The sequence below is a fragment of the Leopardus geoffroyi genome, chromosome C2, assembly GCF_018350155.1.
Source record: "Leopardus geoffroyi isolate Oge1 chromosome C2, O.geoffroyi_Oge1_pat1.0, whole genome shotgun sequence".
Lineage (NCBI taxonomy): Eukaryota > Metazoa > Chordata > Mammalia > Carnivora > Felidae > Leopardus > Leopardus geoffroyi.
In genome coordinates this window covers 21779528-21807435 of record NC_059333.1, presented here as the reverse complement: position 1 = coordinate 21807435, position 27908 = coordinate 21779528, and the positions used below count along the sequence as shown (strand labels likewise).

The following is a 27908-nucleotide window of genomic DNA, read 5'->3' as shown; positions in this document are numbered from 1 at the left end:
GCCTGAAGCCTGCTTTAGATTCTGTGTCTCCTTCTCTCTCTCTGCCCCTCTCCAGCTCGCACCCTGTCTCTCTCTCAAAAATAAATAAACATTAAAAAAAAGTAAGCGTTGGGGGTTCTCACTTTGCAAGATACTTGCTAAAACTGGATGTTATAAGAGGGTATGGAGATGGGCCTATGAGAAGTTCCAGACACCTGACTCAAGTTTGGTCAAGAAAATAACTTTTGCCACATGTTAAAATGTAACATTTCAAAATGTCAATAAATTACTTACGGAAGAAAAACAATTTGTCCAGTTACAAGTTGTGATTGTTATTTTCAAAATAATTTAGAGAAAATAATTTTTTAAAGGTTTATTTATTTTTGAGAGTGGGGAAGGAACAGAGAGAGAGGGAGACAGAGGATCCGAAGTTGGCCCTGGACTGACAGCAGCAGTGAGTTCAAAGCAGGGCTGGAACTCAGGAACGGAGAGATCGTGACCTGAGCTGAAGTCAGATGCTCAACCTAAATGATTTTAAGAAAACATAGGTTATACAGATTAATACAGATTATATATTAGTATTTTTAAATTTACAGAAAAATATTGACCTAAGAATTGCAGCCATACTAAGATTTGGGAGTGTAGTTTTATACTTAGAGTCACTTGCTGAGATTTAATCATCGATAGAATTAATAGGGATAAAAGTTTTGTTACAAAGTAATAGCACCCTTTGGATGCCCAGTTCCCTCTCCCATAGTACTTTTCTATTTACAATATTGTGACTGAGAAAAATGACCCTAGTCCTTCCCTAATGGACGAGTAATTTAGACAACACCTTCTGGAAAATACACACACACACACACACACACACACACACACACACACACAGAATAACAATTCAAACCAGCTAAATGCTAAATGACAAAGGGAAGGGGTCTCTAATGAAATCTCAGAGGTGTAGCTAAAGGAAATAAAGAAAGGATTTAAATACCAAGTCATATAATGTGCAGGAAAAGAGCTGAACTTGAAGTAAGTATTGGCTTCAGGAGGTTTGCTTTTTATCTCTTACACCTGTTTTACAGAACGGACTTCATTTGTTCCTGCTGCATATTAATTTCCTCAATATCTTGGGGACTATTAAGAACCAACATGTGGAATTTAATCATCTAATTCCTACCATCACAGAAGGAATTGATATTTTAGTCTCAATAAAAATATTCAAAAAAAATCTGCTGGTTTGTTTCATTTACTCCCCTTCCCCCAGGACCACTAAATTGTGATAGGCTATGGAAGCAAATGTTAGCAGAGATTAGGTCCCTCTGTGTAGCTAGAAAAGTGGTACATCCCATTTATACCACTTGTTTGGAGTAAAGTGAAGGAGGGGTATTTCTGAGAAGAGCAGAGTTCTGGCCAAAGGGCAACGTGGACATCCTCCATAATGGCGCACGAATAATGTTTAAACCAATCTCATTTTTGAGCAATTACAAACTTTATAAAAATAAAGTACAGTTTTAGGCAGAAGTCTACCAATTAGTTTTAGTTCTGAACTCTGAAGCTTTGCCAGGCAATCCTCCATAACATTACAAGTAATGAGCCTTCAAGCATTTGACATTGCAGGCCATATTTTTTCATCATTGCCTTTACACCTCAGGATACTACGTGTTTTCCTCCTGAATGCACTCTAGCTTAATATTCTGTCTGTTAAAATCGACAAGTTGTGAACAAAATCCTTTATTTGTTGAAAGCAAATATGAATTGGAAAGGAAGGATGACTCGAATACATCTGCAATGACACTATATTTCTCTTCTTACAGATGGAATTTTCACTAACCTTTGAAGCCATATCAGATCCTATCTGTAAAGTTGTTTAGGTTCACACGTATCTTCATATCAAAATATATCTTTTTTAATTTCTTAGGAAATACTATCAAGCCAAATCTACATCGTTAATTGGATATTTTTCTTCAAATGAATTTTGTACCAATTCATTTTGTTTGAGTCCATTACTCAATTTTTGGGGTTTTTATATAATCATGTTTAATTTTATCCTTTCATCATTTAACCTTTTCTTTTTTCAAACCTATGAATAAGAATTAGGTGACTTTACATCTAAAAGTATAGCTAATATCTATACTTCAAGACTATATTCTTCTACATAATATTTTAGCATTATCAGCTATATTAAAATGAAGAAAGTACAACTTCAATCCAATCTTATCCATTTTAGCACATCAAACATGTTAAGGTCTTATATAAGATACAAATTCATAGGTGTGCGTGTGTATGTATACAAATATATGTAATTCCACAGATGTAACCATTTTGTAATAGTATGTGATTGAACTACATGTATATTTTAACAGATTTATTCTGGGTCCTATGGTGTATCTCATATTCTAAGTATTTGTAATATATTTCATCGTAGGTAAACATCCAATACATCGAGATATAATTTAAATAAGTTGCTGTGTTCTGTCCTCTATAGAAAATCTCCCTCTTTAGATTCTAGCTAGCTATATAATACTCTTCAATTACTAATATATTACACAGAGGCATTCTGCAATCACACGTGCAAGCTATTTGATATACTGAATGTGGAGTTAATATTAATTTGGAAATAACATCACTTAAAAATAACGTAATCTCTTATTGAATTCTTTCTTGAATACTGATGGACTTGTTAGTTTTCATATTTATGGCATTCTCTTCAGATCTCAAATACTTTTTCTCTGTAGGATAAGTGACATTACCCATCTCAACAATAGTTGAGAATTTTTATAGTATATCTTCTATGGATGCAGCATATTCTTCTCAAACATTAAGCATAAGTTTATTGAATAAATTTTGTCAAATCACTTTATTATCTAAATTTTACAAGTCCATTAATCTTAAATTATTTTCATTAGGCATACCTTATTTTCTGGTCGTTCTTGTCTTTGGGTTTCCTAAAACTGTGTTACCACTGATGAACTCCTATCATATAATCATTTGTATTCAATCATTATTTTACATTTCTGAGCTCATTAGCCACTTTCTTTTGCATCGTGAACTTAAAGATTTCTGAATCTTTAAAAAACTTAAGCCATCTTCAATTTAATCCTCAGCCAGATAATCAGATTTTTATGAATGGGAATGTATTCAATATAGCTGGATAGTTGAAAAGTGAAGGAAAAAAAAGGGGGTGATCGGCAAAACAGAATTGTTACAAACATACAGGTCACATGCAAATACAAACCATTGCATCCAATAACAAAGTTCAAAAGTAGGTGTGTGTGTGTGTGTGTGTGTGTGTGTGTGTGTGTGTGTGTGTGTTTTAAGATTAGCATCTGTATGAAAAATTCTAGAAATGTCCTGGATGCTTAAGAAATGTTATGAAACCTTTAGAACACTGAAAAGGAGGCACAGTATGGATTATTTTCCCATTTTTTCCAACTTTTTTAAAGCTCTTTTAATCACTAATGGTGTTCAGACAGTGCATTTTTCCTTCCCGATTGATTCAGCTTTTAAGCAGTCTTTAGAATTCAAATGAAGTTTGCTATTCTGCTGAATCTGGCTAAATAGTATTCCTTATGAATCAGTCAAATGCATTCATAAATCATGTAAAAGGAATACCTGCACTTTATATAGTTGCTGAAAGTTCCATCATTAGTGATCATTTATCATCTTATTTAGATTACTTATGAAGGTTTTTTGTTGTTGTTGTTATATCTCAAGTATCCTAGTTTGGTATTTAAACTTTTATAGGGTCAAATGTGTACCATTTAAGTATGTGTACCAATTAAGTACTAATTGTCAACAAATGGCTCTATTTGAGGTGAGGAAAATAACATGTCTCTTCCATGATGTTACAGCGTGTCCTAGAATGTTCTGATCATCCACATAGGCTGTTGAGTAAGAACTTACAGGATTGGGTATAGGACATCAGTTGGCCTTTTCAATCTGACATATGTGTTTAAATATTTTCTGTCATTTATTAGCTCTGATATGGTTATCCATTTACTTTATTATAAAACAAAGTAGTAACTTGCTCACTGAATTAGGAGAATTAAATGAGAAATAGATAAAAAATCTTGATATTTAGTGTAAATGTCACTTTATTTCATATTTCTTAGACACACATGGAGAAAGTTCCCCTTCTCCTGCTCAAGGAGAATAAAAATCCATTTCCCTTTCTGAATTATTAGTTTCCTAGGAATGCCATAACAATGTACTACAAACTGGGTGGCTTAAAAATGCCTGAAATCTATTCTTTCAAAGTTCTGGTATTGATATGGCCATGTTCCCTCCAAAGCCTTTAAGGGACAATCTGTCTCATGCTTTTTTCTTGGCTTCTAGTGTCACTGGTAATCCTTGGCATCCTTTGGCTTATAGCTATCATTTCAATCTCTGTCTATACCTTCACATGACACTCTTCCCTCTGTGCCTGTGTCTGTTTTCCCATGGCCTTCTCTCTTATAAGGGCACACCGGTCATATTGCATTAGGGCTCATACAAATGATGTCATCTTAACCTGATTACATATACAAAGACCCTCTTGTCAAGGAAGCTCATGCTTTCAGGTAACAAGGATTAGGACTTCAAGAGGTTTCTAGAAGGGAAGGCAGAGGACACACACCATTCAACCTATAACACTTTCCATTTTAAGCAATATATTCTCACCCCAGTCAATACTGAAATCTTTCTTGTCAATATACTCTCTACACTCTAATTCAAAAATCAGATAAGCCTCCAAACAATTATAGAAGTGCTATATTTACCAGTGTATTATTATGTAGAAAGTTTGCTGCTTTATTCATTTTTGAAGCCCACAATGTGGTTACTATAGACAAATCAGAAAAACATGACTCCAGTGTAATTAGTTTATCAAGCTGCGAAGTAGAAATTATATTAAATATTATAGAAACTAAAACTTAGACCCTTTCCATCAACTGTTGATAGGAAAAATAACAAAACATTTTTCCTGCTTTGATATATTGTGTCCTTTGAAGCAACAGTGAAGTGAACCATTAAAACAGTAAAACACTCCATTGAACTGAAAAACAAACTGAATGGGAAAGCGAATGCCTTAGGAAAAAGCAGTTTTGTAATCTCTGCTTTCATGTCTCCTTGTGTCTTTGATGGATGATGAGAAAAGCTAAATTCTAAACAAAAATGCCACAGTGACTGCAATACTATTACTTCTTGTTTTGCATATCAAGAGAAATTTTTAAAGAATACCCCCAAATGCCAACCAAATGCAAAATGACAGGATAGTGAAAAAAAACACCATATCAAAATTACCATTTTACAGTTCACTTCCTAATGACAAAAGAGACTTCTCTATTTCATGGGCCTTCAATTTACTTGATGAAAGGGGGGGGGGTTGCTCTTGGATTGCTTATAAGTTGATTGTTTTCCAAGTTTTCAAACATAAAGTTAATTTCACAATAATTCGTATTTAATGTGCTTACCCATTTGTGCTATTCGGTTGTGTCATGTTAACAGAAATTGATGTCCTGTTCACAGAAGAAAGGGTACCTTTCTGAAGAAGATAATCCATTAATAAAAGGAGTTCTCTTGGAATGTTTTGGCTGAAAAAAATTAACTCTTGGCCAAACTTAATTTAAAAGGCAGATATAGTCCTAGAACATATATTCATGACCCAAAACTTGTGACTCACTTAACCATGAAATCAGTAAAAGAATGAGAGCAAGGTAAAGGAATTAAAAGTTCCAAATAGGACAGGAGCAAGTGAAAATATTGAAGAGGGAGACTAGGGCAGACCTGATGATGAAGATAAAATGTGAGCAAGGTAGAAGTTCAGGCAAGTGGCCAAGCAGATCCAAGGCAAGAGCTTCCCAAGCAGAATGATCAGCTAATGTATCCTAAAGCATGAGTGCCTGATTCACATGAAGGAGAGAAAAGAGGCCACAGGAAGAAAAGTAAGGAGAGAGAAGAAGGGAGTACCAAAGCGGTGACAGGCACAAGGCATTGTCGCATCTCACAGACCCCTGGCTATCCCTATGAAAAACCACTGCACAGTGTTGGTGGCAAAGGTGAGGAGGAGAGAGACAGCATGCTCTGTCTCTTGCTTAAAAAGGAGAATTCTGGTTCCTATGATGAGAATCGACTAAAGCCATCCTCGAAAAGTAATGACAGTCAGTTAGACCACAGAGTAGGCGATGAGGAGCACTACGTTTCTGGTTATATTTTGAAGACAGGATCGGCATAATTTTGTGACTGATTAGAGGTGGAGTGAGAGAGAAAATTGTGTCGGGATGGGGAAGGGTAGTTCTAGTTTTAAAGTTTGAACTTCCTCAACTGGAAACATGAAATTATCAACCCAGAGGGTGAGGTGTGCGAATGGATCAAATGTCAGTAGACATACGTGATTTGGGGAGAGGGATATCAGGGACTCAGTTTGGGGTCAGTTAAATTGGATATATCTATGTGTCATCCGTGTAACAGCACCAAGTGATGTCAGAATGTTGTATCTTGAGCTCATTCTCTGGGTCCTGCCATGGATGGCAGACGGGGAGGAGCGAGGCACAGCAGTGTAAGGTTGGAGAACAGATCAGGCTTCCCTTTTCTACTGAAGGCTGGAAATAATCATGAGCCCAATCTAACCCTGAGCAGAGACATAAAGCTGATATTGAGTAAGAGAGAAAAGATTTAAATTTAACTGGATTACACTTTTTTTCATATGCTAAAGGAACTGGAGGTTTTGTTTTAGATAGTATTAACTATGCAGATAAGAAGCACAGAACATGAGGGAGAGCAACCTTAAAGTATTTTCTAGTTTATACCCCGTCAACATCAAATTATGAAATCACATAAATATGTCTAAGACATGTTTATTATAGTAAAATATAGAGGAGATGTGCAAAAAGTCTATGAAAGCATGGGATTATCAAAAATGCATGTTGCCATCTACAGTCACGGCAAGAATACAATTTCATAATTGGACATGTGAGCAAGATATAATTGAGATACACTGAAATGTGTTTAAGCAGAGGCGTATAGTTCATTGTGATAGCATAAACTGGAAAGAAATATTAAAAATAAAGCAGAAAGTGTGTATTATGGGGATATTTTATGTGGGTGGGAAGAAGTGTCTTGAATGCAATAACAAGGAGTAAGGATGCTATTCTACAGTGATGTCAGACCTATCCTTTCTAATGCAGAATGATATTTGTTACTCCATTAACAAGAGCCATTTTAAAAAGCAGGTTTATATGTTTGCAAAACAGAAAGTTTGTCCATTTTTAGTAATGGATCAGATGAGATTTGCAGACAAACATCTACTAAAGTACACCTAAAACTACTGGATTGAATGCTAAAAGGGAACATATTTTGTTAAGCATGCATAAGGTTTATGGTAGAATAAAATAACATCGGATATCAGAGAAAGCAAAGCAAAGCAAAAAAAAAAAAAAGGCTTAATTGTTGGGGGTTGGGGGTACCTGGATACAGTGCAAGTTAAAAGGCTGAAAAGCACCCCTGGAGAAAAACAACATTAATGGGTAACTGGAATCTTTGGGCAACTAGGGGAATAAAGGCAAAAACAAGCCAGCAAGTGAACAAACATCAACAAAAAATTACTTGTTTGGAGCGCCTGGGTGGCTCAATCAGTTGAGCATCCGACTTTGGCTCAGGTGGTGATCTCACTGTTCATGAGTTCGAGCCCCACGTCGGCTTCTGTGCTGACAGCTGAGACCCCGGAGCCTGCTTCAGATTCTGTGTCTCCCTCTCTCTCTGTCCTTCCCCCACTCGTACACTCTCTCTCTGTCTCTCCAAAAATGAATAAATGTTAATTTTTTTTTTAAACTACATGTTTGCCGTGAGCAGAAAGAAAACAAACTAAGAAGGCTCTCCTGAGAAATCTTATTTTGAACTCCTATCCTTGATTTTGGGTCATAAACTGAAGTGTCAGTTCCCTGGCTGGTGTGGTAAAAAGAAGAAAAATTATTTCACATACAAAGATCTATCGTTGCTTCGCCACTGGATCCATGGAAGAACCATGTGCAAATGCTCACAGACAAGACTAACAGTGTCCTTGGATAAAAGCCATAAAGTCCCAAGAAATTCCAACTCAACTACATACCCCTGAAAAATACTGAGAAAGCCAGCCAATGTGGATGAAATTAAACCCTGCAGAATCAGATACAGAAGTTTCATAAATATATATATGTATGTATGTATGTGAGGGCCAAATACAACAAACCGTGAAGATTTAAAAAGTAACAAGAACTTCTAGAATTGAATAGATACACAGATACATACACATGGGGGAATGGAGTTCAATTTATGTTCTACTTCTGGTTATGACACACAAGGGTGCAAAAGCCCTCTATTTCTACTAAAAACAGAACAAAAACAAAAACCAAACCCATGGAATCACTACATAAACCAATCATTATTTGGTACAGATGGAATGCTTTTGTTGCTCCAAAATTCATGTGCTGAAACCTAGTTCCCTGATGCAATGGTATTAGGAAGTGGGACCTTGGGAACATAATTAGGTTATGGTGGTCAATGGTTTCTCGGTTAGTGAGTTCAAGCCCCACATCGGTCTCTCTGCTGTCAGCGTGGAGCCCACTTTGGATCCTTGGTCTTCCTCTCTCTCTGCCCTTCCTCTGCTTGCATTCGCCTGTGCTCTCTCTCTCTCTCTCTCTCTCTCAGAAAAATAAAGTTAAAAAAAAAAAGAGGCTCCAGAGAGTTCTGTTGTTCTTTCCTCCATGTGAAGACACAGCAAGAAGACCATCCGTGAACCAAGGATCAGGCCCCCCATCAGACATTGAATCTGCCAGCACCTTGATCTTGGATTTTCCCACCTTCAGAACTTGGCCCAGAGGGACCAAGACGTTATTCTTTAAAGCCATCAAAGTACTATGCACACAAAATGATGACATGCCTCAACTTTTATGCTTCAGCCCTTGTAAGTGAGCAAGTTACGGCAGACACTTTGATATCTGGTACCAGTTGCCAAGGTCTCGGGCAGGGCAGGTAGAATAAGCTGGCTAGAGAAGTACAGTCTTTGCTCAGGTGAGGAGAAGCCATAAAGTGCTGGAGCACTGAATTTTGGTTTTGAAGGAGACACTCACAAAATGAAACTATTTTTCAATAATTTTCAATAATTGTCTTATGCAGAATATTGTCAAGAACACAGATAAGGGGTAGGAGGTAGAGATAGAAAGCGTATTGTGAACTCACAGCCTCATACTCTCACATGGATAGGTTCTTATGGTCCTATGGTTTGTTTCTCAATTTCCTGTCCATGTGGTTTGCCGGGACAATACAATATTTGCCACTCCTCCCACACAAAGGTTTTTTTTTTTTTTTTTTTTTTTTTTCCTTTTCCCTTGAGTCTTGGCTGACCTTGTAATAGTTTGTCCAGAACATCAGCACCATTGTGTTAGTTCTGGACCTGGGTTTTAAGAGTCCTGGCAGTTTGTTTTTAACTTCTCAGACAGGGATTTACCTGTGAAGAGTGTTGGCTTCCCTGGGTCAGAGGACAAGAGGAGAAGGTGATTTGGAAGCTCCCACGTTTTCCTGTTGAAACAACAGACATACCAATATATCACCTTGGATTGTGAGTGCTACTCACGCTTCTAGGTGACAGTGACCCCATGGTGACTCAAGCCAAAACTAGCAGAGTATCTCCTTACCTGAACCCAGCTCATAGTGCAGAATCATGAGCAATATGTGTTTTGTTTGTTTGTTTGTTTATTCGAGAAAGAGAGAGAGAGAAAGAGCATGAGCAGGGGAGGGGTTAGAAGGAGAGAGACACAGAGAATCTCAACAGGTTCCACTCCGGGAGGTGGGGGGCTCGATCCCACGACCCTGGGATCGTGACCTGAGTCGAAATCAAGAGTCTGCGCTCAACCCACTGAGTCACCCAGGCACCCTTAAGTGACTTTTAAGTCACTAAATTTGGAAATAGCGTTTTACATGTCTTTTGACAATTTAAACGCTGTCTTTGCAGAGCTATGAAAGGCTTTAGGTCCTGCACATTCAATTTTTAATCACAAAAACTTTTGGATGGCATGTTCATTTCTTGTACCTTTGAAGTCTTTCTACGTTTCTTTTTTTAATTTAATTTTTTTCAAGTTTATCTATTTTTAAGAGAGAGAATGAGAGCACGAGCTGGGGAGAGGCAGAGAGAGAGAGAGACAGAGAGAGAAACACAGAATCCAAAGCAAGCTCCAGGCTCCAAGCTTTCAGCACAGAGCCTGATGCAGGGCTTGAACCCATGAACCATGAGATCATGAATCGAACCAAAGTCGGAGGCTTAACTGACTTGAGCTAGCCAGCCACCTCTGTCCCTCTAGATTTCAAAACTGGTCCTCTAAGGCCATGGATCTATCTTAGAAGTTCTTATTTTAACAATAGATTCAATACTAACAAGGAAAGGGAACTTCTGTGTCTACTAATTGATACAGATGGATGTTTACTGTTCTAGTATCTTAGTAAATCAGAACCAAAAGCAGATATTGTTGCTTCAGGAGAAATCCCCATGGCATCATTAATTCCTAAGTGCTCATCAAGTATTTGTTTTATTTTTCCAAGTAGTCAGCTGCTTTTTCTTTTTCTTTTCTTTTAGTTTATATATATATTTAGACCCACAAACCTCTTTAGAGCATACTTTTAACAGAACACCCATTAAGATCTGAGGCCAGGGTCAGATTAGGCCGTTACTGAAATTTTGAGTAGGATTTCAGTCACTGTCTTGTCAAGTTTCCTGATACTGGGAAAGATTCATGTGATTAAGTCAAGGCTGATCTGCCTACAGACTATCTTTTTTTTAGTTTCACTTCGGGTTTTAGGGATTTCTTTTTTTATTATACCTTTGAGGCATTTGAGTCTCAGAGTGAAATATTACCTAGGTATGGTATTCCCTCTGGCCAACGAGTTTCCTTAACAAGGCTAATGCAGGTGGACTCTTGTGAGTATTGAAACTGGACTATGTAACGAAGGAAGCTCATTTTGTAACAGCAGTCTACACAGCCTTGAGGGTTAACGTGCTTTAAGCTTACCTGCTCCTTGCTTGATGACTTAAGTCCCTCAATCGGTATGAGAACTAACCTACTTCCCTTGAGATCCGTAGGCCACTGACCTTGAGGAATGAAGAATCAAATTTTCCCAGAAGAGTAAGAATGACTACATTGAAAAACAGCTACCACTGATTCCAGCAAGTCTGTCCAGGGTCATGTTGACATACGACTAACGTCCTGGCCACCTGCTTCTCCTGCACATAGCCCTGTTCTCTTTTCCCACACCTTAAAACCCTCCAGCTCCCCCTTGATGGGGAAGGTACTCACTGAGACGTTAATCCACTATCTTCCCAGGTTGCCAGCTTCCTGATAAAGGTTTTCCTACCATCACTTGTCTCTTGGGTACTGATTAGTCCGGGACCCACCTGTCCAGTAACAATCTGGTGGCACAGTTGGTGATTTGCCAGAGTTTGCTAGATGTTGCCCACAGTTTCAACATCAGCACAGAACAATTCCTCCCTCTCGACACTTCTCCTAATTTCAAAATCTGTGGATAGTATAGAGCGAATGCGGATTATTTCAGTGAAGTGCAATGCAAGTTTGAACTAGCAGGGGCTGGTATAACCACCCTGGTCAGGGTAGTTGCAAATCTGGATACTTGTTTTTGCATGTCAGTCTTTCCTCGGGCTCCAGGAGGAAAACATACTGAGAACCAGCCCTGGTAACATCCTAACTCCTACAGAACTTTAAGTCTACCTATGATTTCATTCTCAAGAGATGGGATTTCTTTGGAGGGGAGATGGCAGGTCTGGCTCATGGGATCCTATTAGAAGACTTAGGACACTCTACTGCTGTCTGCAAATAATTTTGCAAGTTCCCAGAGAGGCATAACTCAACTCTCACACATAACACACTCAAAGTGAATTATTCTTGGCTCTCAAGAATTCCTAGGTAGTCCATGACTGTGTGTGTGTATGTGTGTGTCCCCACTCCTTCCTTCATGTAAGGAAATTTACTCCTCATTCACTGAAATGAAAAATCTTTTCTTCTAATGAAATGAAATGAAAAATGAAATGAAATGAAATGAAAAAAAAAATCTTTTCTTCTAATTTTCTGATTTTCTTCAATTTATTTGGAGGAAATAATGTACTTTTGGTTCCTCTAATTTTTCCTACATATTATACCTTTTTAGTCTATATTGCGGTGGAAGAATTTTAAATAAATTGAGGCTATAACAGACACAGGTAGCCCCTTACCGAAAATCATGCTTCTGGAAAATGTTTTTTTATGTTAGGTGTTGATGAAATCCGTATTAACAGTCCATGCATAATCCCTTTATTGAGAAATAGGTGGCAAGATACCAAGATCTCAAATTGCAGGAAAAAAACTGATTTGCTTTGCCTCTTCACTGTGTTACCGACAGGGTGAGGTCATGGAAATCGAAGTGTGTAAAACTCGGAGGAAAAGTGCATAAATTATACATACATATAAAAGGCTAAACTCAAAAATATTCCAGATTATACCTGAAGCCAATATGTAACCTATACGTCAATTAAAAATAAAAAAGAGAGTTTTGATTATGTGTTTTTTTAAAAGAGGGGGAATATTTTGGGGCGCCTGGGTGGCGCAGTCGGTTAAGCGTCCGACTTCAGCCAGGTCACGATCTCGCAGTCCGTGAGTTCGAGCCCTGCGTCAGGCTCTGAGCTGATGGCTCAGAGCCTGGAGCCTGTTTCTGATTCTGTGTCTCCCTCTCTCTCTGCCCCTCCCCCGTTCATGCTCTGTCTCTCTCTGTCCCAAAAATAAATAAACGTTGAAAAAAAAAAATTAAAAGAGGGGGAATATTTTAAAAACGTTGATGTGTACAATTGAGGATATAAATGTATGAAGCAACATTCTGATAATAATCATGTATTATTCATGTGATTCTTTACATTATATTTTATAAACTTGCAGAGTTTATAGGTCAGATGCTTGCATTCCAAACAAGTAAGTACTTATTTCATCAATTTCTCTTATATAATAAGCAGATTTTTCATAGACCTTTGCTTCAGCATGATTTGGCAGCTAATAAAGTCTGAATGTTTATTTGTTGTTTGTTTATACTTAGGTTAATGTGTCAAATAATCATCTTCCCATTTGTAAATAAGCATATAATTGCTCAGTATCTGAATACAGCACCTTTAGTCTCCAGAGAGTATTAGAAAAGCTAACTGAAGTTAATCATCCCAGATCAGACCGTCAACAGAATTTTAGAAGGAAGGGTAAATAGTGTGAGGCAAAATAAGATTAAAATCTTTCATGTCATCGGAGGGAAGTAAAAATTGTTCAAATTACTTTGGGTGACATATAGATCTATGCAACCCCAAAAATGACTATTAATGTAATCAGAACCTCTAGAATTAGAAATATCACGAGTACCTTTCAAATCAAGGTTTTTCAAAAAAACCTTTTCATTTTATAAATTACAGAGAGTTTCATTCATTTAGTCACAAATGAAATTAATAGGAAAAAAGAAAGTATAAATCAGTAAATACAGATGGAAGGAAATATTTCAAATATTTTAAAATGTAAAAAGTATATATTCTACTGTCTTTCCCTAATGAAAGATTTATGTGTTCAGTGTTTGACAGGAAATGCAAAATTCAACTACAGGGTCTGCCTAGTTTTCACAGAACCACACTGACTGGAAGTTGTGCATATTGGAGTTGTATCCTCCAGATATGCCCAAGTGCCAGTTAACAAGGTTCTATGCCAAGTGAAAACTGCCTGTATATATATGTGTATATATACCACTCATAAAAAAATACATGAATTGTAAAACTAAATGTGTATAAATATATGCCTTGCAAATACTTAAGTAACAAAATTAATTACAACGAACCTACAGGTAACAATACAAACACCATCCAAAGGTCAAAAACAGAGCGTTTAAAGGCAGACTATTTCTAGCCATAGCTATTTGTGTGGGAAACATTATAGCTGCTACATAAGCAAATCCAAAGATAAGCAAGGAAGAATTGGCAGATACATTACCATTTGGTCTTTGTCACATAATTTAAATTAAGTAATCAATAATTATATACAAGAACTGAATGATAGTATCAATAAGGTTGATTAAATTCTATCAGTAGAAATCTCCTACAAAGACAATATGCAGCCTCGTGTAGTCAATAAAAACCTAAAATGGTCATGTGAAAGACTTTATGATCTTAAAAATCAAGGTGAACCAGACAGGAGTTAAATTATCAGATTACAGTATTATGAAACAGAACACTAAAAGGTTTTTTTTTTATTTTTAAGATAAGAATTTGAATTATTTTATTTTATTTTTTTAAAAGTTTATGTATTTATTTTGAGAAAGAGACAGTGGGGAAGGGGCAGAGAGGGAGGGATAGAGAATTCCAAGCAGGCACTACACTGTCAGTGCAGAGCCCAAAATGGGGCTCTAACAAACCATGAGATCATGATCTGAGCCAAGACCAAGAGTCTGATGCTTAACTGATTGAGCCACCCAGGCGCCTCAGAAAACTAAAAGTTTTAAGCAACAACAACAAATGTAGTTAAACATGTGAAATAATATCGACCACTATGTTAAGAAAGCAAATCATCAAAGACATCTAAAAATTATTGTGTTAAACGCCATTAAGCATCTTAAAATCCAAGAATATAAAGCAAGAACGGAGGCAGTGTAAGTAGTTAAAAATATTATAGAATTTAATACAATCAGGAAGAAATTGGTATCAAATTGAAAAATAGATAAGATCAATGCAATACAAAACAACTATACTTTGTATAATTAATAGTGAATCCAATAACAAATACTTAAATTTAAAAAAATCTGGAAATGCAATTGCCTTCTAAAAAATACAACTTATGTTTTATCCTCATATGTTTGGAGATTAAAGGGATGTTCTAAATTTGAGACAGTTAAAGCTTATTTTAATCCTGCCTTTTGAGTTTGGGCAGCATGTTTTCCATAAAACATGACTCTTAATCAGTTGAATTGCAGCTAGTTCCAGGAACCTATAACCACAGTTATTTGCTGGCCATAGGTCTCAATTTATTTTTGTCCCTTTGATTCCTGCTGTTATAGACTACCTTCCACTTCCACCCTCAAATATGTATGATTGAAACCTAATCTCCGGTGTAATGGTGTTTGGGGTATGACTTTTGGGAGGTGATTAGGGTAAAGCACTCGTGAATAAGATGAATGTTCTTATTAATAGGATCAGGAAAAGCACCCCAGAGAGAGAAAGAGAGAGAGAGAGAGAGAGAGATCACTCATCATGAAAGGGCACAGAAAAAAAGCAGCTAAGAACTAGGAAGCAATGTCACAAGACACTTGGGTTTCCCAACCTACAGAACTATGAGAGATAAATTGGTTTATAAGCCACCCAGTCTGTGACATTCTGTTACAGCGGCCTGATGGCCCAAAACATGCCACCCAGCCCCCTTGAACTAATGATGGCAATCTTGAAGTCACATGTCTGGAATAGGAAGACTACAATCTTAAAGTCTCTTGTGGCAGGGCTAAATATAAATGGGACTGTACCATCCAAAAGCTTTTAAAATGGCAATTCAAAATGCCACTGGTGGCTCACAAGTACAATCTTCCAGTGATAAGTATGTACTAGGGGTGTAATGTACAGCATGAGGACTGCAGCTAACATTGCCATATGACACGGAGGAAAGTTGCTAAATCTTGAATCTCATCAAATTGTGTCCACTGTATTCTTTTCCTTTCCTTGTGTCTATATAAGAAAATAGATGTTAGCCGAACATGTTGTGGCAACTATTTCAAAATATATGTAAATCATACCATCATGTATACATCTTGAACTTATAGTGATGTTGTCATTTATTCATCAATAAAACTATAAGAATATAAGAAAAAGTAACATGGCATTTCTACTACTTGAAGTCTGAAAGAATCATGCCTTACCAATCCTTCTCATCAAATTTCTCGAGTTTCTTTGTCACTTTATTATTACTGCATAAAGCCAATTCTTCCCTCTGTAGGTCCTGAAAACAATATCTTTGAGGCTTCAAATATCCTGACATGCTCTATTTTCTGTCCTATCAGTTTGTAAATAAACCACATATTGTCTGGGCTCACGTCTTTCTACTTTAGTTAAAAGCAGCCAGCAATCATCTATATTTCTAACAACCTGTTTTCCAACCCCATTCTCAAATCAAGAAACTCAGAAAAATCTTAGTTAAATATCAAAGGGGATAATTTTTTTTCCAAAGGAGATAATTTTACCAAGTATTTTGCTACTACATAGCATGGATCGATTAAGATTTATATATTCATATCCTGAAAGAAAATACCAATCTCTGACCGGAAAAAAGACCATTTACAAAGCATCATGTGTTGGTTTCCCCACACACATTTCTCCACCGGGTGAGGTGATGGGAGTCAGAGGCGCACCTGTGTAAGCAGTCGTGCACAGTAGGAGAAGAACCTCAAAATTATGAGCCTCAGTTCTTAGGTAGAGCTGCCAGAGTAACTGCCTGTCTTCCTCTCTGGAAATAAAGACCTTACCTTTTGCTCTAAAAAGTAAGAAAACACCACTAGGAGAAAGAAAAAAGATCTCTCTGGGTTTATTACTCTGGAATGTGACAAATATCTCCGGGGGAGAGGAGGACAGTGGGGTACGAAAGGCAGAGATACGCTCTGTATCTATTGTAGTTGTCTATTTCCATTGCTCGGAAGGCCTAGATAATGCAGAAACATTGAGAAATACAAGAATTTTCTTCCATTAGGTTCTTCATCTGTCCGATATCTCCTACCATCTTCCTCCCTAACCACTACCTGACTTCTAGACCACTGCCCTACAGTTCGGGTTTTATTTAAGGCAACCATTTACTTCATTGTATCAGTTTCTGCATGAGGTAAGGGGATCATAACAGTTTTAAGAGATGAAGGAAACCATGCAAGTCAACTAAATAGAGATTTCTTGTTTGTATCAATTCAAAACAGAGAGGAAGGAAGTGCCCCAGTTTCATGAACTATTCGGGCACTCCGTATGGCAGTGTCTGCCATCTTCAAGGATTCTAAGATTCTCATGGGTGTCAACACACAGCAGGGTGCTGGGGGGAAAGAACTGTGTGTGGGAGAATATCTGGTCCAGGTACAGAAGTAATACACAGGATGTCCATACACGTACATTGAATGAAAGTAAGTCACATTGTCTTATCTAACTACAAGACAACTTGGAAAATGGGGTCTTGCTTTCTTTTTGTGAAGAAAAGACAGGTTTGCTGAACACCCGTCCAGTCTCTGCTGTATTTCTATCTCTACTTCCACATTTGCCTTATTCTAGGTCCATTCTCAACATCAGTTCTTGTTCACAATATACAATCAAACTTGCTACCTGGTGATTTCTGAGTATTTTCCAAAGATCTATTTTTTTAACCTCCATTTGAGTTAGTTTCAGATAAAACTCTTGTCATAAGAAGATATTGTTACATTTTTCTAAAACATTAATCCATTAGAATGGATTGCTTTTGGAGTCTCTTAATATTTTCCTCCATCTTACTATACTCACCCTCTGCCATCAAACTCTGGTTCCCCCACAACCCAAAAAAAATTAGGCTACTAAAAAAAATCTTAAAGCTTTTCTATAAGATTAGAACTACTTTGTGTAAGAATATATTGTTTTTTTTTTCAACGACATTTTAGCACTTGAATACAAAATGTGTTTAAATGTATAAAAAACATTTTCATCTAGGTGAATATATGGCTCTATTTTTAGGCACACAAAAGCAGTCACAGATATCCCTACCTCCTCAGCTACCGAGGCACCTGTCCAGAATACAGGAAGAATCAACATGTTTGTCATTTCCAGTGCTGTAACTGGACAATATAGCATTATTCAGATGATCAACCCTTAGGTTATTTAAACAAGTGGATAAATGAACGAAAAGCCATTTAGTGGCTGCACAGGAAGCTTATCTAATTTGGTGTAATGGATATCCTGGGCGGGAGTGGAAAGGTTAAAAGGGAAGTTTGTTCTGTCCAGGGATGCTGTCCAGCCTAGATGTGCAGTCTGGACAGACGCTGGTGGCTCCAACAGTCGTAAACTGGCTTCCCAACTCTCCTTTCTTCCTTCTTTCCTTCCTTCCTTCCTTCCTTCCTTCCTTCCTTCCTTCCTTCCTTCTTCCTTTTCTTATACTTTTTAAATGTTTATTTATTCGAGAAAGAAAGAGAGAGAGGCGGGGGGAGGGGCAAAGAGAGAGGAAGACCCAGAATCCAAAGCAGGCTCCAGAGTCTGAGCTGTCAGCACAGAGCCCGATGCGGGGCTCGAACTCACAAACTGCAAGATCATGACCTGAGCTGAAGTCAAACGCTTAACCAACTGAGCTGCCCAGAAGCACCCCCCTCCCCTTTCTAAGGGTCCAAACAATTTAGTGCAAAATGAGAAAAGAAATGTTAAAAATTACTAAATATTTTCCTGAATTATAAAACAATACCTTAGTTCTTTAGTGGAAGTGTACTAATGTTTGCTTAAATTTGTTACAAAGTAATGAATGTGACATCTCAATATAATGTAGTAGTCTGGATAGGATCCTGGAACAAAGGGTATTAGGTGAAAACTAAGGAAGACTGAATAAAAGAATACATGTATATTAGTTCATTAACTGTAACAAATTCACCATGCTGATAAAAGGTGTTAATAGGGAAAATTAAATGTGAGATATATGGAAGCTGTTTTCTTCTCAATTTCAATAAATTTATAACTGTTCTAAAAAATCTACTTATAAAAATAAGAATAAATCAATAATAAAATCTATTTAAAAATACACAAACTATTAAACTTAATGAATACTTGCTGACTCTAACCCTTGACCAAAGTAGAACAAAATTTTTAAATATAACAATTGATAATACCTAGGATCATCATCATCAATGTCACAATAGAAGAAAGTAAAATTAGTGTTAGTTCCCACCTGAAAACTCAAGTGTGAGGGTAAAAAAGCTATCAACACTGATTGGCCACTAGTAATTTCTGTAGATTCTCCCAGAAAAAGAACTAGAATATCACCCTGATACTTCAACCTAGGAATTGCTTGCTGTTTCAGAGTCCTGGGTGATAAAGACAAACAGATCAATCATATCAGTGTATGAGGAAATTTCACAGCTTAACACTTTTATCTTAGTTTTAAAAATTACAGCTATTTGGGAGCACTTGGCTGGCTCATCAAGAGCATGAGACTCTTGATTTTGTGGTCATGAGTTCAAGCCCCATGTTGGGTGTAGAGATTACTCAAAAAAAAAAAAAAAATTAAAAAGCTAGTTAAAACTCTAAAAGCAAAAATCTTAGGCTTGTACATAAAAATGCTGAGGAAGAAATTCCATTAGCACATTCCTCCTGCCTGACTTGATTCATATGAATAAGCTGAGACAAATCTATGTAGCAGATGGAAGTATGGATGGAAGAGTAGAAATACAGTACAAATATGGATGTCCCCAACATGAAGAAATTCTAGCAAAGAAAACTTGTAATCTTTTACCATAGAATCCTTCATGGTTTCCTCATTTCACTAGACATTTTTTCCAGTTCATCCCACGTCTTAGCAGTTTGCTTATACTCTATAGCTTATACTAAATGCTTCTCAAACACCTTACTTAAAAAAAAAAAAAAAGATATTACAAGAAAGTTACAGTGGGAGTGGTCATTTGGGGGAACTATTCATGTTTATAGTTTCACGCTCTAGGATCAAATTCTGTGGATGCCTTATCTACATCTCATTAGCTTACCTTACAGTTCACCTGCAGTTTCTATGACTGGTTCCCACTCACGGTAAGGGCTTGCTTTCAACCAAGCTCTTGGTTTCTTTTTCTGAAGTTGCCTCTGTTCCCTGAGAAGCAGACTGAAATATCCAGGGGGGGATGTTCATACCCTCTGTAGTCACCTTCAACAGTGAGAGCGACGAGCTAGAGGGTAAATATTCCAGAGCCTCCAGTGCCCACGCAGGAATGTACTCATTACAATTTTACAGGTTCCCCTTCCTTTCCCACCCATTCCTCCCTCATTCAGTGCTTCCCAGGATTACTGCCAAAATAAATTAATTGAACCATAATCCTCTCTTTAAGGTGTTTCTTGTAAAACATGAATTTACATACATCTGTACTCCTAAAAAGGGTAAGAAGCTTTAGATTTCTAAAAAGCATTGCATCGTAAGCTATGATTGTGAATGTATTTTTATATAGGATTGATACAAGAATCATCTAAAAGGAAAAATAAAATAAAACAAATAAATAAAATATTTAAAATAAATAAATAAATAAATAAATAAATAAATAAATAAATAAAATGCAGTAAACAACATTGGCAAAGATGACCTAAGAATATTCAAAAATAATGAAACATAAAAACTGACCTCAATTTTAATTAGTCTGTCAGTCATATACTAACTCTTCAAATTTATCCTTTGTTCTTTTTAATCTATTATTCAAAATACATGAAGACAAAAAAGAAGACTTTAAGAGTAAAGATATTTTACGTATCCCCTACTTTCAAACAGAAGGAAAATCCACAAAAACAATACACAAAACTCAATTATAATTGTGGTTATATTCATAAGCCTATAGGAAAGCATATTTGTGGAAAAATCAACAAACATCTATTTATATCTTATTTGAAGGATTATATGAAAAAAAATTTAAAAATATAGTAATAATCAGTATTATAGTCCTTCATCTTTACTTCCTTGTTACTGATAACTTTTACGACCTATTAATGTTTTTATATTTACCACCTGTTTGCAACATATAGTTGTTGTTTTTGTTTTTTTAAAGATTTTAGTTTTTAAGTAATCTCTACACCCAACATGGGGCTTGAATTTCCAACCCAGAGATCAAGAGTCACATGTTCCACTGACCAAGCCAGCCAGGCACCTCTGCATTTTATAGTTTGTTATTGTTGTGGTTGTTGTTGTTTTACATGAGAAAAATACCAATATGGGAACTGACTTTATTAGAGGAACAGTGAAAGGTCTAGAGTTCTGTTAGAAACAAAAGGAATAGTAACTTTCAGGAAAGATGATAATTTCACAGACCTTCTGGAAAATTCTATGTTTAAAAGAAAAATATGATGAAATTCAACAGATTTTGTATTGTTGTATCTAAAGGAAAAATAAGGGCCCAAAACACAGTGTGATGAAGCAGAAGTGAGGTGCAAACTGCGTTGCCCGAAGCCGTGAATAGAGTCATTCCTTATACCAGTGGCAACACAGAAAATGGTTTTTAGTTATCAGCTGATTGGGGATTGGTTTATTAACATTTGTATCAGAAAGATTTTGTGAGGTGTTCATCGGAGAAACTATGGCTACAAAAAGTAATAACTTCTCTCATTGAATTTTGTGGTGGTTCTATATAAATAAAATTTGAGGTAGTGACTGGGTGACTCGGTTGAGCGTCCGCAACTCTTTATTTTGGCATGGCATCACGGTTTGTGAGATCAAACCCTGTGTCAGACTCCACTCTGGGTGTGGATCCTGTTTAAGGTTCTCTTCTCCCTCTCTCTCTGTCCTTTCCCTGCTCTCTCTCTCTCTCTCTCTCTCTCACACACACACACACACACATACACACACACACAAATTTCCAACTCTTGTATTTTATCTAGTATTATTGTTGCCATTTCATACTTTGGAATACTAGGAGCTCTGGGGCATAAAAACTTAACAATGGGACTGGAACTCCTTTCTTCTTACTTCCTGTAATCCCTGGAATAAAGAAACACCAAAGAAGCCTTCTAATAAATGTGCTAAAAAACATACTCCCTCATAGACATACAAACAGCATTTATAGCATGAAGGAGAGTTATAATCTGGAACATGTTTTTAGCAATCTAGATCTGATCTCTCTAGGTTACTTATTGTAATTAAACTTGGAGTTTGGGGATTTTCAGAAATTGGAACTGTTGCCTAAATAGAAAATGAAACCAGTGAGATGCTGATTCTTTGATGAGATATAAGGTATTCTATAATGAAATGGATTACCTTGTGAAGCAATGTATACACATAGCTTATTCCAATCCCATGCCATATTAAACCTGAAACAAGGAAGCTTCCCAATGTTATAGAGAAATGAATTCTGGGGGAAGCTACACATGAATGTCTCAGTTTTCATCCAATGAAAATTTCACCTTTCTTATATTATTAGTAAATTTGGCACTGTTTTCAATCACAATATTATTATTCATGTAAGCTTAATTTGACAATTCAATTTTTTGTGTTACCTTATAATTTTAGGAAACAGTTTTTGTTCCATTAGAGAAAAATGGGATACTTGGTCAAAAGACATCTTGTAATCATTTGCTATTAGAAAGATCTGCGGGTATGAAAAAAATCCACTTCCTAGGTAAAGTCCTAACATCATGGCATTTAAAATTAAGTGACTAGGATACTAAACATGTAAAATGAAGCACTGTTAGAGTAAGGAAGGAATAGGAAGTGTTGGCCAGGTCAAGGAAGGTCTCTTTAAAGTAGATATTTCTTTGATTTATTCAGAAATTTATCTAAATAAGCAATGTATCTTTCTGAGCACCAGAATACTAGGCAGAGAGAAGAGAGAGTCCATTAACTGAGGCGAAAATGAGTTTGTTGTATGTGTTTGCGAAATAAGAATGTTAATGTCTTAGATTTTGCTTTGAGGAAACCCAATGTAAGACAAAGGCTTGCATTCACTTGGAAATGATGTGCTGATCAAGAGGCCGGAAAGAGTGAAACTGGCAAGTATACAAAACTAATTCAAGGGTGTTATCAAGCTGATCACTGTTGTGGTAAAAATGGGGTTCAATCCTATCAGGGAGCCTCTTATGAGCCATGTAAAATGGATCTCAGAATTTTCCACAGAGGAACTCAGAAGAGACAATTTAATCCACCAGTTAATTCTCTAATCTTGATGCTCAGGAGGATAGTTTCCTTGAGATTATCTCTGATGATAAATATTGACCTCCTGGCCTCCTTTGCCTTAAAATTCATGCCAGATGGTACTAGGAAGCATAGTCCCATGGCAGTACCTTCTGATGTCAACCTTGGCCTAAAAGGAAGCATTGATGAGCTTTCCAGAGAGGTCAGTGTCTCCCTTAGCAATTTCTTATTGGTGAAAGAGATTTTCTGGGAGACATTCAGTGGTAGATTGTCTGATCTCACATATTGGATCCTTTCTGTATTGCTCACCTACATAATTCTCCTGACATTGTTCTAAATATTCTATTTACTCACCATAGACAAGCATTTTCAAGATTTAAAAAGCAATTTGAAGCACTATCTTCTGGTGTTCCTGCCAGAACATTAAACACGGAGTCACAGCAGAGGACCTCCATTGCAAGAAGCTATGTATTTAGTAGTCCCAGCCCAGATCTCAACTCCCAGATAACACTCTAACATATGTTCCCTAATACTTTCCAATTTATTAGTCAGATGTTTTAGTCACTTGAATGTGTTTCTCTTTTTTCTCCTGGAGAAACTACTTGATAATTAATTATCTTGTCTTAGCTCTGTTTCACCTGCCCCTACTTACAGATCAGGACATGAAGAGAAATGGAGGCAAGTATTGAATAATCCAAGCATCATCTTGCAAGACGCTTGAGCCATAAGAGCCTTTATAGGAAGAAAGGATTTATCATGGGGGAGGGAGTGGCTTCTTCCAAACAAGATATTGAAGATGAATATAGAGATTCAAAATCATCAAGCTCTTTTACTTAATAGCTCACAATCTGGGTCTCTAGAATTTTCTTTACTTCAAGTATGGTCTCTCTTCTTGGGCATAGGAAACCCATAGAGGCTGTTTGTTCTATATCTTTTCTAGTTCAAGAATATTTATATTGAAATTCTGGGTCTGGTTTTCATCAATGTCATCTCTATTCTACTAGGAGGATTGGTAGCTGGCTAATTTCAATTTTTTTCTATGAGCTTCTAAAAAGATTAACAAAAGTTAGCTAATTGTACAGTCTTTAATATTATCATTGTTCCTATATTAATAAAGTGTATTGTGCAAACCGACATTTCATGTTATAGTTGCACATATTCCAATCCATCTCTTATAAAAATCTTAGTTATAATTCTATTACATGTCAATAGTTATCACTAATCCACTTAACCCTGGCAATAGGAGATTCTGAAGTAACATCACTCACAGAAGAAAAACATTGCTGGTATTCCTAATTGTCTTAATCAGGGTTGCCCTGAAAGAAGAGAGCTTGATAAATGGTTTGTGTGTAGGAGAGGTAGGAGGAAGAGGCTAGGAAAAATGTAATAATCACAAGAGGAAGGAGAGTAAGTCAACGTAAGGCTAAGTAGTTTTGTTATCCTAATAGGCAATTGAGGCATAATCCTTGTAGGAACTTCTAAGGAGCAGTATAAAGTATATTTCAGAATTATCCAGCTAGAGGTAGAATAATGTTATAAACATGATTCTCATTGTCACAGGTTATAGCATGAAGTGTTAAAAATTAGTGTGTTTATACAAACATACACAAACGATGACTGAGTAGCTTCTGTGTGTATCCGGGTAAAGGTAGAAGAGGATTTGGGGGCTATAAAGTGACATGTATGGTAAAACTGAAGCAAATAATTGACAGATTATCTCTGCATGCAGCTAATTGCTAATGCAAGAGGTGTCCAGTTGAGTGAATGTGACTGGAGCAAGTTAAACAAGCAAAAAAGTATCACAAAATGAGATTGGGAGGTACAGAATGGGGGAGAGCCACATGACATCCACATGACTCTTCCTTCATACATTCATAACCTTCCCCACAAGAATGGTGCATTTTTTTACAAAAATATAGTATGAACCTATACTAAAATGTCAAAATCACCCAATATTCACAGTTTACATTATAGTTCACTCCTGGTTGTACAGTCTATAAGTTTAGACAAATGTAAAATTTTATATCCATCATTAGATTATCATTTAATGATTTTTAAATATTGAACTGGCCTTACATTCCAGGATGAATCCCACTTGGTGAGATGTATACTCTTTTTTATATGTTGATGGGTTAGATTTGCTGATATCTGGGCCTGGTGCTTTCTGTTCTGGAAAGTTATTGACTCAATTTCTTTGATATAAGCCTGTTCAGATAATGTGTTTCTTCTTGTGTATTGGCAGATTAGACCTTTCAAAGAATTGGTCCGTTGTATTTGCGTTGTCAAATTTGTAGATGTAGAGTTATTCATAGTACTTTATTATCCTGTCGATGTCCTTTGGATCTGTAGTGATTCCTCCTTTCATTTCTTTCATTAAGAATTTGGATCCTTTGTTTTTATCTTAGTTAACATGGCTAAAGTCATATCAATTTTATTTATAGTTTCAAAGAATCACTTTTGTTTTCCTTCATATTCTTTACTGATATATGACCTTTGGAGGTCAGGCCAACATGTGAAGTGGAGAAAAACTAAAACCTGAGTATGACTGAGGTGTTTTTGTTTTTAGTTTTTTTTTTCCCCTATCTCTTTCAACTGGGTGATTTCTGAAGTCATACTAGCATGCAGAAGATTGGCAGTCATATGGGAATGTTGGATTTGAATTTTTTTAGACCTGTGAAAGATCTTATTTGATTGACATCCAAATACAAATGTTGTATTTGGAAAGTTATATACATAAGTAATAAGGAGAAATTATGGTTTGCTATATAAATTCAGGAGGAATCAATGAATACAAGTAACAGAAAGCCATCAGAATTTGAGATCATTTGGAAGGTAGTGAGTGTAGGGGTTAAAGGGAAATTCTGAAAATTCTTGAAAACACTAGTGTTTTTGAATCAAAACCTAATTCTAGAACTTAGATGTTGTAAAGAATAGAAGGAGTAGTCAGAAATTTGATGGAAAACCAAGGGATTTCCATGATACATATCAAGTGGAAGAAAATACTTAAGAAGGGAAACATCTATCAGCTTATTCAAATATTGTTGAAAGGTATCAAATTGACTGCAGATATTTTTTAAATGGCAAGATTAAAGGCAGTTTCAGTTTGACTTTGATAAATGTTTAATTGCAGAGATTAAAGGAGAATGATCTATGGAAGTAGTGACTATATGTATACATGTATATTACAGAGACAGACAGACATGTTCCTGAAAATGTTTCCTTAAATAAAGATAAAATAATGAAAATGGTGAATTCAGTTAAGTCTGGTTAGTAAATCAAGTTAAATAATAATAGAAATGATCCAATGAAGAATTTAAATAGGTCACAGCAGGAGGGATTGATTACCAAGGGAAAGACATGACAGTATGAGATCTGGGATATAAACAGAGGAATTGACTAATATGTAACCAAGGGCAACATATCCATTGTGAGAATAGGACAAGAATGGATGTGCCTGCAGATTCCAGTGGATTGTTACATTTGGCTCTAATTAAGATGAGGGATTCACTTCCAATTGTTTCTATATTCTTAGTGAGATAATAACACTAGCTTAGAGTATGTGAGGAAGTGATGTGAGGAGTTCTCTCACAGAGGGGCTAAGTGAATTAGCCAGGGACTTTAACAATCTTGACAGGAAATCCCAAATGGGACACCTGCAGTTTGTGTTCACAAATTTAAAGTGAGACAAGTGCGTACCATTGTGTGTATGTGTGTGTTTTAGTACCATTCAAATGCACCAAGGTAGTTACCAGTTTATAGAGAAATGGATGTATTCAGGTTTGAGGTTTGCTCTGGTGAAGGATGGAAGATTAGCTGAGGTTACCTGAGAGATAGTAATTATATTAATATATCACAGTATCTAAGCCTGAAAATAAGGAAAAGGATGAATACAAAAAGTGATAGAGATATTGGACTGGAGTTCAAGATGAGGTTAAATTGGTTTAAGTGGGTGAATTGAAAGACCTAAGTTGGGAGTATATAAATCATAATTCATAGCAGATGATTAAGAATCTAAATTTTTGGAGAATTGTGATAATTAGCAATGATAAACACTAAAGAGTGAGAACACTAGAGCATGGAGTGTGGAAGATTTTTTTCACTGATGAAAGGTCAAAGAATTAGAAGGCCAGATAGTTAAATATAAGGTGCATATGTGAAAGAGAACTGAGGGGCGCCTGGGTGGCTCACTCAGTTAGGCGACTGACTTCAGCTCAGGTCATGATCTCATGAACTGTGAGTTCGAGCCCTGCGTCAGGCTCTGTGCTGACAGCTCAGAGCCTGGAGCCTGCTTCACATTTTGTGTCTCCCTCTCTCTCTGCCCCTCCCCTGCTCATGCTCTGTCTCTCTCTCTCTTTCAAAAGTAAAACAACATTCAAAAAAAAAAAAAAAAAAAAAGGAAAGAGAACTGATGTATTGCATTTATTACCTTCTTTGTGGCTATTTGGTCTCATGGGGTGGGGGAGTTCATGTTAATACAAACAAGACACAATTCCTTCTTTAGATTGCAAAAGTGACCACAAACCCTTGCACTTGTATCAAGAAGTATAGTCTTTCTCCAGTGTTTAAGTCTGTGATGGTCACATGAATTTCTTGGGCCAATAGGGCATTAACAAACAGGATAAAAGCAGAGACTTGGCACGAGCTTGATCTTTGAAGGTAACTCTTTTGCAATGTTTTTGACCTTTCAACCACCATGTAAAAGAAGCTCAGACCCTCTCCTGGATAACAAGAGACACATGACCCAGTCCCCTCCAATTTGCCAAGAGCCTTGCAAGTAACAGTCATGTGAGCTAGTCAACCAGAAGTCATCCAGCCCTTAGCTAACCCACCACCTGCCAGAGGCTGCATAAGCTAGCCTGGCAGAAAACAACTAGGCTGGCCTATTTAGGAAAGACCTCCCTGCCAGTCCACAGAATTAGGAGACAAATGCATGATGACTGGTTTAAGTCACTGACATTTTGTGGATAGTTTTTTATACAGCAATCAGTAATTAATAGAGATATTGCGCTTGTAAGTGTCATTGATCCTGGGAATGGGAGATAGTGATGACTGGAGAAAGCAGTGAAGAGACAAAAG

General features: G+C 36.6%; 1 long non-coding RNA gene across 2 annotated transcripts; it reads right to left on the bottom strand.

Annotated features, from left to right (window-relative positions):
* Positions 1–337: 337 nt before the first annotated feature.
* Positions 338–27332, bottom strand: LOC123576056. Of its 2 annotated transcripts, none has more exons than XR_006701140.1 (4): positions 27259–27332; positions 9440–9510; positions 5430–5500; positions 338–503 (listed from the first exon to the last, which is right to left on the bottom strand). It is a non-coding gene; the product is annotated as an uncharacterized LOC123576056 (long non-coding RNA). The 2 variants fall into 2 exon arrangements; XR_006701139.1 differs by lacking the exon at positions 27259–27332 and adding an exon at positions 19717–19872.
* Between the last annotated feature and the right edge of the window lie 576 nt (positions 27333–27908).